Genomic DNA, 12,014 nt, shown 5'->3' on the forward strand with positions numbered 1-12,014 from the left:
GAAATTAAACCTTTAATTTAATATTATTTGGACACTCTTGTTCAACCAGCTACAAATTTAGCCAAATATACTATAATTGAACTCCAGTTTCACCCACATGGTTTTAAAGTAGTGACAATCTTTGCTAAAGCCTTGCTAAAATCAAGTCGTATTGTTTCTACAACATCCAGCCCTGCCTGCTCTCTCTGCATCTTCTTGAGCTTTTCCTTAACCATTTATCGTAAAACTGCCAGAGTAATCTTTTAAAAAATGTAAATTAGATCATCCCGCTTTCCTGCTTTATGCCTTCTAATGTACTTAGAATAAATCTCAAACTCATTACCATGGTCTCATTTTAATTTCTCAAAAATGACAAATTATTTTTTGCAACAGGGTCATGATACTTTTGTTCCCTCTGCCTGATAAGCTTTTCTCGTGATCTTTCACGCAGCAGACGTCTCATGATCCTCACTTCTCAATTTAGGTATGACCTCCTAAGAGAAAGTTTCCATGTCACCCTAACATAACAAGCAATTTCCATCATTTCTCGTCCTCTCTGCCGACCTTCTTCCAGCCCTCTGCTTTTACAAAACAGTATCTTTTACTTACCAGAATTTTTTTTTTTTTTTTTAAGACTGAGTCTTGCTCCGTTGTCCTAGCTGGAGTGCAGTGGTGCGACCTCAGCTCACTGCAAGCTCCACCTCCGGGGTTCAAGCTATTCTGCATCAGCCTCCAAAGTAGCTGAGATTACAGGCCCACACCACCACGCCCAGATAAGTTTTTTGTATTTTTAGTAGAGATGGAGTTTCACCAGATTGTCCAGGCTGGTTTCGAACTCCTGCCCTCAAGTGATCCACCCGCCTCAACCTCCCAACATCATGAGATTACACCACGCCCGGCTCAATTTACCAGCATTTAATACAATCTAGAATGATTGTATATTTACTTTTTTCTCATTTATTATTTCACTTCTATGGCAGAACATGTATTTTAAGAGAACTGAGACTATCTTGTCCATCCTTGTATTTCCTAGCCATTTATGTTTGAATAAAGGAATTGCTGTGTTACATGCCCATTCAGTAACACAACAAAGAAAATATATGTATAAAGTTAATTTGAGGATGAGGTATTTTTATATACCCAAACCCACCCTTTCTATTCTAGTAATTTTCTGGAGTTTATCTTCTTGAGTATCGATCCATAGTTTCTAGATGTTTTTCCCTATCTTTTTAAAATTAAAAGAAAATCAAAAGACGTTGCCTGTATTCAGCATTCACTTTCAATTGGTTAAGATAAAATCCTTTTCTTCAGTGAATTAATAAAAGTGAGGCAGGACAGTGACATCTTTTGAATGTTAGTAGTTTCTGTGACTCCACGTATTGTCATAGTCATTGAAGGAAAAAAAAAAATGTTGCTTTTTGGCCACACTTACTGCACTATACCATGCAAGTGAGAATATTTCTTCCTCTTTAATCATACGATTGTATGGTTGAAAAAGACATTAAAGGTCTCCTGGCCTGTATCTTTTTAAAAATGAAATTGAAGATTAGAGTAACTGAATTAGTCATTGTTAATACACAGTTAATAAGTTACAGAGCCACGGAAAGGCAGTCTTCAGCTCCCAGTTTCATGCATGCTGGTCCTACTTTGCTTTAGATTCACTCTAATTTGTAAGAAAAACAACCCTTCACTTTTATTTACCGTGTTACAATTTTCAAATCTCATTTATATACTTTCTATAATTTTATTCAGAAGATAGTCTTATAAGGTAGACAGTATTTCTATTGATTATTAAAAATGTTTTCATGCTGCTTTTGTGCACAGGATTTAGTCATGTCTTGTAATAGCATTTAGCATTTTTAAGTTGAATTAATTCACATAAGCAAAATTTATAGCTAACTAGAGATGAGACCGCTAAGAACTTGCTCTTCCTCTCACTTTTTAAAGTCAATATATTTAGAATAGAAATCCTTCCTTGATTAAATAAGGATAGCATAATTTAAGTCCCCCTTGATGAGATATGGATAAGCATACATTATTGTAATGTAATTGGGAGCACATTTGGTTTTTCAGTCTCTCTGCAGTATTAAGCCATCAGCAATCACTTCCCTCACTGTCACTTAGCCTACTACCATACCCTTTCTACCTTTTAGTCCTTCTGTTTCACCTAGGGCTACAAATATGATTGACTAGATCCTCTGTGCCTGGCACTTAATAAACTTGAAATATGAATAAGAATTAGACATTAAAGTCATCATGCCATATGTGGGGCATAAGGAATGAGTTGAACCACTGAGTCAAGCATATTCTGATGGTCCTTTGGAGTGAATTGGAGGTGAAAGCAAGCATTCTCACCTTGAGGTTGTTACAGAAGATGGTTGACATCTTAATTCCTTGTAAGGAATTTGTGTTGGGGAAGCGTTGGCCCACATTAAAAAGATGCTCATGGCCGGCCGCAATGGCTCATGCCTGTAATCCCAGCACTTTGGGAGGCTGAGGTGGGCGGATCACGAGGTCAGGAGATCGAGACCATCCTGGCTAACACAGTGAAACCCCATCTCTACTAAAAAAATACCAAAAAAAAAAAAAAATTAGCCTTGCGTGGTGGTGGGCGCCTGTAGTCCCAGCTACTTGGGAGGCTGAGGCAGGAGAATGGCGTGAACCCAGCAGGCAGAGCTTGCACTGAGCCGAGATTACACCACTGCACTCCAGCCTGGGTGACAGAGCAAGACTCCGTCTCAAAAAAAAAAAAAAAAAAAAAAAAATGCTCATGTGTGGAATGAATCAACAAGCCCTCAGAGTTCACTTGTATCCTGGAAAGTCAGCGTGAGACTACACGCGGCTTCATGAAGTGTTTCAAAGGAAAGCTCCTTTGAGCTTAAGCATGGCTCCCCAACCTTCATTCACTCTACACTCCCTTTTGTCCAGGAGCAAAACCAAGTTGAATATTTTAAAAAATTCTTCCATAGATGAATAAATCAGAAGATAAGGCCTAAAGTGGAGGAGATTTCAGTTCGTTATTTGCACACCTTAACGAAGGGGATGTTTCCAGAGGTTGTGTCTGTACAGAATGAAGTGCTATAGCCCCATCACCCTAGCTGCCCACTTTTGCAGCCCAGCATCCTGGTCTAAATCTGCCTGAGGATCTTTGTGTACAGTCACTCAACAGAGCAATTTTCCTTGGTCATATAAACATGGATATTTATTTTAAAAAATAAATTTCAGTACATACCCCTACACTGAAATAATATAAATCATTTTTTTTTTTAACTTAGGAACGTGGGCTTGAGAAGATGAGATGTTATATTGACTAAGTTTAGATGGCATGAAATGTTAATTGTTCCATTTCATTCTATGTGTCCTGTGTCTCTAGAATTCCAGCTTCTCAACACCACTACACTTCCCTTTTAGGGTTGTTAGGAAGATTACGTTGTAAAGCATATGTAAAATCCCAGAATCATTTCCAGCATAGGAAAGTTACACAATAACTGCTTCTGTGTTTTCTTGTCTGTTCTCTCTTCCATTCCCCTTTCTGTCCCTCCATGTACTGTCTTTTTAAAATAACTATCACTTACAAAAATTTAACTGACTCATAGTAACTGCATGTATTTATGGGTTACAGTGTGATACTTCAATAGCTGTATGCAATGTGTAAATGATCAAATCAGAGTAATTAACATACTCATCACCTCATACAACTAAACTATCATTTCTTCGTGTTGGGAACATGCAAAATTCTCTCATCTGAAAATTAGAGTAAATTGATTTTTTGTTGTTTTTGTTTTGTGTTTGTTGAGGCAGAGTCTCGCTCTGTCACGCAGGCTGGAGTGCAGTGGCACAATCATGGCTCACTGCAACCTCCACCTCCTGGGTTCAAGCGATTTTCCTGCCTCAGCCTCCCACATAGCTGGGAATACAGACACCCACCACCATGCCCAAATAATGTTTCTATTTTTAGTAGAGACAGGGTTTCACCATGTTGACCAGGCTGGTCTCGAACTCCTGACCTCAGGTGATCTGCCCATCTCGACCTCCCAAAGTGCTGGGATTACAGGCGTGAGCCACCGTGCCTGGTTGAGTAAATTGTTCTTAACTGTAGTCACCCTGCAGTACTGGAGAGCCCAAGAACTTACCCCTTCTATCTAGCTGTAATTTTTTATCTGTTAACCAGCCTTTCCCTGTCCCTCCTCCCTTCCCCACCTCTAGTTACCACTCTTCTACTCTCTACTCTTATTCTGTCTTACTAAATAAGACCAACTTATTTAGCTTCCATGTACAGTTGAGAATATGTGGCATTTATCTTTCTGTGCTTGGCTTATTTCATTTAGCATAATGCCCTCCAGATTCATCCATGTTGCCATAAATGACAGGATTTCATTCTTTTTATGGCTGAATAATATTCCATTATGTATATATATCTCATTTTCTTCATTCATTCATCCATTGAGGGGCACTTAGGTTGATTCCATATTTTGGCTATTGTCAATAGTGGTGCAATAAATGTGAAAGTGCCAATATATCTTTGATATATTGATTTCCTTTCTTTTGAATATATAGCCAGTTGTGGAATTGCTGGATCATATGAATAACTACCATTTTATACCTAAGTATAGTTGGTAAGAGCACAAGCCCTGGAGTCAGACTCCTTGGATTCAAATTCAGCTTCTATAATTTTGTGAGCTTGAACAAGATACTTCTTTCTGCCTCAGGTGGTTTACCTCCTTTGTTGTAAGGATCAAATCAATTAATAATTGTAAACCTCCTAGATCATTGTTTAGCACATAGTCAGGGCTTCATAAATGTCACAATGTTATTACTCTATGTTGAATATTATACTAAGTACTTTGGAAGCATTATTCCATTTAGTTCTCAACACAAGCCAAAGAAGTTTATATATTATTTTTATTTTATGAGTGAAGAACATGAAAATTAATGAAGTGAAATAACTCACCAAGGATACAGCAGTGGGAGAAGGGACCAGCATAGGAACTTGGTCACCTGAGTCTTGAGCCTGTTATATGGCATTTTACATACAAGGGTTCCCTTATGCTGTGAAAAACTACGTTTTACCAATGAAATTTATGTTTAAACTGTAGATTTTGGTGGTTGGTGAAATGTTTCCTTTGTACACAAACTTGAATTTTTTGTTGCATTTACAACATTTGATATAGTAAGTACATCCATCATAAATTTGCTTTTGTTTTTAATTTTTTAGTTGTAGATTCTTGATGCCGTCATACTGTTGATTTACTGTTAACATCTAAAAGCATAATGTTACATGCAATGATTATGCATAAATTTGTGACTCTAACTTTAATATAATTGGCTTCAGGTTTTATAATGAGAATAATTAATAACAATATTTCTGCTCTAAAAGTTAAGATGCAGATTTCCAATTTCTTGCAAGTAGGCTGTAAAGCATTTTGAATATTGGTATTTTATGGTAAATAACTGTGGTTGGTAAGCTGTTTATCCCCAAGCAGTAAATGAAATTTTTTTTTTTTTTTTTTTGAGACGGAGTCTCGCGCTGTGTCACCTAGGCTGGAGTGCAGTGGCGCGATCTCGGCTCACTGCAAGCTCCGCCTCCCAGGTTCACGCCATTCTCCTGCCTCAGCCTCCGAGTAGCTGGGACTACAGGCGCCCGCCACCACGCCCGGCTAGTTTTTTGTATTTTTAGTAGAGACGGGGTTTCACCATGTTAGCCAGGATGGTCTCGATTTCCTGACCTCGTGATCCACCCGCCTCGGCCTCCCAAAGTGCTGGGATTACAGGCTTGAGCCACCGCGCCCGGCCAATGAAATATTTTTATAAGTTTCTTACTCCCATATCATTTCTCCCCTACATGTGAAAAAGATGCACTTTAAATGTAGATTATTATGAAGAGCTTCCCAGAGAATAATCTTAATATCTAATGACTCCAGATTTTAGCCTGTCAAACTGATTACTTTGTAAACATTGTTTGGGGCCGTCTTCCTGGAATTTTCACTTTCTTCTGACAATTCAGATCTGCAAAGTAAAAAGACTTAAGCTACTCATCATCTCGGGTTGTAGATGACTGTAAGTCATACATAAGTACTTCCAATTGCTAACGGTAAAATTAAATTTTTGAACAAAATCTGGTTACCTGCCTGCTGTAGGGAAACTGGCATTGTCATGGTCATGGGCAAGGTGATATTATCCTGGAGGAAGCAATGGGTGATATCTATGCTTACCTCTATGGATACCTCACTTAAGATGGGAAAAGTAACTAGACTAATACACCATCCATGCCCTGCATCTCTACCCTCTGAGCATGTGTTAAGGGGAAAGTCATAGAAGATGAAAAGTATTTTAAAAAAAAAGAAAAAAGAAAAAAAGGAGAAATGAAGATGTTGAGTGAAAGGAGCCCTTAGGTACAAAAGCCACTTCATTTTGGCCTTCCTGTGACTTCAAGCAAGGACTCTATGAATAAAGTAACTCTTCTGTTATTGTAGAATGAAGTGGAAATAAAAAAAGAAAAGAAAATTTTTTAAAGAGAGAGTAATGTAACTTAATAAATCACTCCATTCTGAGGTTAAGTTAGCCTTATCAGTTAAGTGGCAAACATTTTTTATGGTGAAAATATCAATTGAATAAACAGCAACTGATTAGATAGTCTCATTGAAAAAGATCTTTCTTATGACTACTACAGTAAGTCTTAATCTGAGTTATCTTTAACTGGGGTACACTCTGACAATTGTAGTGATGGTAGTGGTAGTGGTAGTTGTGCTGGTGATGGTGGTGGTGGTGGTGGTGGTGGTGGTGATGTTGGTGGTGGTGGTGGTGGTGTTGGTAGTGGTGGTGGTGGTAGTGGTGGTGGTGATAGAAAACTGTATTAAACTGAGAATATATTCTCACTAGGAATTTTGGCAACTTGGTTTTTGAGCCCTGATCCTAGCTTCTATTCACTGTAATTTTCAAATGTTCATCGCTTTTAATATCTAATAACTAGTTTATCCTTCATAGCCAGTGAATAAAATGTGCAGTCAATCAGAACAATAGCGGGGAGTTTGATACATGGCTCAACTCATAACTGGCTTGACTACTTTTTAATCTGGAAAGCTGCTTAAACAAGCAAACTTTATTCTGAGCGAAAAATGTGGATGGATGACTATTTAGATAAATAATCTGTGAATATTTAGATCAATTGAAATGTAATCAACTTTAGGAAACTTTGGGTGTCAAAACTGAAAATATTTATCAATGGAAGGCTTTGATTTTCAATAAAAGGGTAAATATTTTTATTGGAATAGTTAGAAGAATTTAAACCCAAACTTGCTGAGTTTCTGAAATAATGCTTTTAGTAGATAGTTTCTGCCACTGAGAATAGTCTAGACAGAAAGACATTAATAGTGATAATTAGTGTCTATTGAAAATTTCATAAGGTAAATCTTAGGAACTATTAAAGTACAGATGCTAGTTAATTGTAGCTATTATTAATAGTTTATTATGTATACCTTCTTTTGGTCATCCCACAGGCCAGTTTGGGGACTGATAAAAAGCAGTTTGTGACATAAGACAATCAATGAAGTATAGAGATTGTTTTAAATTCAGGAAGGTTCTGAGAGTATTTTATATATATATAAAAATGTGAATTTTTATATATATAAAAATATGAATTTTTTAAATATATATATATATGAATATTGGCAAATGAAACCTGATGAGGATCCAAGCAAGATTCATCAGACTTTTAAAAAACATGAAGGCTAAAAGAGAACAATTAATATTTTATATCATAATAAAAAAACAACCAAGGTACTAAAATATCACTCCTTTTTGTTTCATTATTTTGAGTAATTCAGTCAACAAATATTAAAATAATTCTGATCATTTTTAAGTTTAATTTTTAGGCTCTGAAGATCAACAATCAGGTGTTGCCATTCAGGGGAAAAGGGGGACCAATTTCTGAATGATTAAAAATGTCAAAATCGTTCTAAATATCCTTTTTTTCAAGAATTTTCATTTGAGAGGTTAGGGTGCTATAGAACATATATTTTAACTTACGGTTAAGTCAGAATCTAATGACTAACTATAGTGATTTGAATGGTACCTGCTATACAATGAATATTTATATCTCCTAAATTCCTGTGTTGAAATCCTAACCCCAATGTGATCATATGAGGAGGTGGGGCCTTTGGTGGTGATTAGGTCATGAAGGATCTGCCCTTGTAAATGGGATCAGTGCCCTTATAAAAGTGATTCCCAAGAGCTCCCTTGCTCCTTCTGCCGTGTGAGGATACAGTGAGAAGGTGGCAGTCAGTGAATCAGGAAGAGAGCCCTCACTAGGCAAGAAATCTGCTAGCACCTTAATCTTGGACTTCCCAGCCTCCAGAACTTTTAGAATTACATTTCTGTTGTTAAAGTTACCCAGTCTATTGTGTTACAGCAGTCCCAACAGACTAAAACTGTAACTCTCAAAAGATGTGTCTACCTGGAAACTGTGAAAGTGACCTTATTTGGAAAAAGGGTCTTTCCAGATGTAATTAAGTAGATGACATCTTCCAAAATCACCCAGATGGACCGTAAATTAAATGTCAAGTGTCCTCATAAGAGAGTGAGGAGAAAACACAGGACAGAAAGAGACTATGTTACCATGGAGGCAGAGATTGGAGTCATCCAGCAGGGGAAACCAGTGACTGCTGAAAGCCACCAGAAGCTAGAAGAAACGGGGAAAGATTCTCCCCTAGAGCCTTCGAAGGTGCCCAGCACTGCTGACAGCTTGATTTCAGGTGTCTAGCCTCCAGAACTGCAAGAGAATAAATTTTTGTTTTAAGCTATTCAGTCTGTGGTAACTTGTTGGCAGTGGTTCCAGGAAACAAACAGGCCAACGTATGCATAGTTCTTTATCATTTCTTTCCTGACCACCTTAAAAAAAAGAAAAATCTTTGAACGATCAATAAAAAAAAAATCTTTGAACGAGATTGAAATCAGGTGCTTTTGTAACTTAACTGTATTAGGGTGAAAAGTATTAAAGAAATGGCTTCCATCAAATGTAGGATTATCTGTGCAAGTTTTGTCTCACACTATGCATTTTCCCCTGGAGAGCATAACAGAGTTTTGAACTTTATAAAGTATGATTTGACCAGATAATGAAAATGGGGACTGCAAAAAATTCAAAGGGTAACCTTTCCCTTTCCTGGGTATGTTTTTACCTCTCACTTGGAACAGACCTCTGCAGGCCTTCTCTGAAATAGGCAGAATTGGCCTTTTCTCCATAGGGCAGTGATTTGAAGTGATTCAGAGTAGTTTGTTGGCCCTGAGTCCCACTCTCTGGACTTCTTCCTTTTTCTAGGTCATTTTCCCTGAATTCAGCCTCTTTGTCTGGCACTCTAAAGCCCTAGAAACTGGCTGTTATCACGTTTAGAGTGTCTGACCTACCTGTGGCTGTAACCGCTCCGCTGTGGTCTCTCAAGCAATGTTATCGTTCGTGTTATGACATTTCTAGCCCCAGAAAGTCCCTGTGCTAGTGAGGGCCAGCTTCCATCCTCTTCCCAGTCAGCACCTTTCCCGGAGTAGGCTCTAACATAAACAAGGCATTTGCCTTCTAGCTGTCATGTATTTTATGCATCACACTAGCTAGTTTTAACTTCACATCTAAAATATATATTCACTTCAGAGAAAAAAGTATGCCTTAGGGTTCAGAGGTTAAATCTCAAATTCAAGGGCATCATGAAAAGATGTGTGTGTTTCCCAAGAACTAAATTATTCTTTTACATATTTCACCAAAGATTAAATTCCAGACTAGCCATAAACTCTCAGTGGATGGCACTGCAGGTCAGTAATTTATCCCTGAAATATGTATTTAGGGTACACACTAATTATGATTAGAGAATTAATTTGCTCCTAAATACTTACATTGTTATCTGTCATTAGCATTTCAGATTTATTCATTTTTTCATAGCCTCCACTTTTTTTCCCCCTCAAATTGAATGCAGTCTAGTGTGGTAGGTAATCTGTTAGCTCTATCTCATAAAATTTAGATTAGTTATATCTTAAAGACTTGTCTTTGTATAGTCCTATAAGTAGTGTATATGTTGAGGTGAGGGAGTCAACAAATGGCTTTTCTTTCTAAGCTCAATGACTACTTTATCCTGCTTTTTTCAAATGTTGAATAATGCTGAATAAATGCTGATAAGTGATAATAAATGTTGATAAGTGCTGAATAAATATCTGTGGAATAAATGAAGCTGAATGAATCAATGAAGGAATATAAGAGAAACAGAAATGTCTTGGCCTTTACCAGTCTATGAGGTTATATTTCCTCTTGAATATTCTATTTCCTTAAACTAATATTTCTTAGTTTAAGGAAATAGAATATTCTATTAGGAAGAGCCCTCCAATAAAGATGCATGTTCGTCTGTGCTGTAGCGTGTGTTAGTACTTCATTTCTTTTTTCTTGTTATTTTTTTTTTTGAGATGGAGTTTCACTCTTGTTGCCCAGGCTGGAGTGCAATGGCGCGATCTCAGCTTACTGCAACCTCTGCCTCCCGGCTTCAAACGATTTTCCTGCCTCAGCCTCCTGAGTAGTTGGGATTACAGGCATCTGCCACCACGCCTGGCTAATTTTTGTATTTTTAATAGAGACAGGGTTTCACCGTGTTGGTCAAGCTGGTCTTGAACTCGTGACCTCAGGTGGTCTGCTCGCCTTAGCCTCCGAAAGTGCTGGGATTACAGGCGTGAGCCACCACACCTGGCCAGTACTTCAGTTCTTTTTAGGTCTAAATAATATGCAGTTATATGGATGTAACTCCATTATGTTTACCCATTCATCAGTTGGTGGACGCTTGGGTTCTTTCTACTTTTTAGCCATTATGAATAATGCTGCTATGAACATTCATATACAGGTTTTTTGCGGACACATGTATTTTCATTTCTCTTGGGTGTATTCCTAGGAGTGGAGTTGCTAGTGGAGTTACTGTATGTTTAACAGTTCGAGCAACTGTCAAATTATTTTCCAAATTGGCTGTATCATTTTACAGTCCCACCAACTGTTTGTAAGGCTTATAATTTCTCCACATCCTTATTAGCACTTGCTATTGTTGGTTTTTTTAGTTTTAGCCAACCTACTGAGAGTGATGTGATGTCTCATGTGGTTTAGATTTGCATTGCCCTCATAGCTAATGATGTTGAACATATTCCCACATGTTTGTTGGCTATTCCTACATCTTTGGAGATACTTCTATTCAAATCTTTTGCTCATTTTTAATTCTTTGCCCAGTTATCTTTTCATTGTTGAATTGTAATATTTCTTTGTGTATTCCTAATAAAAGCCCCTTGTCAATATATGATTTATAAATATTTTCTGTATTTACTGGGTTGTGTTTTTCTTTTCTTTTCTTTTCTTTTTTTTTTTTTTTTTTTTTTTGAGACGGAGTCTTGCTCTGTCGCCCAGGCTGGAGTGCAGTGGCATGATCTCCACTCACTGCAAGCTCCGCCTCCCGGGTTCACACCATTCTCCTGCCTTAGCCTCCCGTGTAGCTGGGACTACAGGTGCCCACCACCACGCTCGGCTAATTTTTTTTGTATTTTTAGTAGAGACGGGGTTTCACCGTGTTAGCCAGGATGGTCTCGGTCTCCTGACCTCGTGATCCGCCCGTCTAGGCCTCCCAAAGTGCTGGGATTACAGGCTTGAGCCACCGTGCCTGGCCGTGTTTTTATTTTCTTGATGGTGTCCTTTGAAGCACAAAAGTTTTAATTTTGGTAAAATTTAATTTATTTTTTTTCTTTTGTTGCATGTGCTCTTGTTGTCACATCAAAGAAACCATTGCCTAATCCAAGGTCACAAAAACTTACTCGTATGTTTTCTTCTAAGAGTTTTATGGTCTTAGCTGTAAAATTTAGCTCTATCACCCATTTTGAGTTAATTTTTGTATATGTTGAAGGATTCGTTCAAAAGAATGATTTTTTTTTCAAATGCTTTCTTTTGCATGGTGTCGGTTTTAACATCATCTGTTGAAAAGATGGTTCTTTCTCTCGTGAATGGGCTGGACACTTTTGTCAAAAATCGATTGACC

The 12,014-nt window shown here is 37.6% G+C and overlaps 1 protein-coding gene across 13 annotated transcripts in view; it reads left to right on the plus strand.

Moving 5' to 3' along the window:
* The window catches only part of LOC105477607 (contactin 4), a 1,037,214-nt gene that overhangs the window by 712,792 nt on the left and 312,408 nt on the right, over positions 1–12,014 (plus strand). The window lies entirely within an intron of this gene.

Source organism: Macaca nemestrina, chromosome 2, assembly GCF_043159975.1.
Source record: "Macaca nemestrina isolate mMacNem1 chromosome 2, mMacNem.hap1, whole genome shotgun sequence".
NCBI lineage: Eukaryota > Metazoa > Chordata > Mammalia > Primates > Cercopithecidae > Macaca > Macaca nemestrina.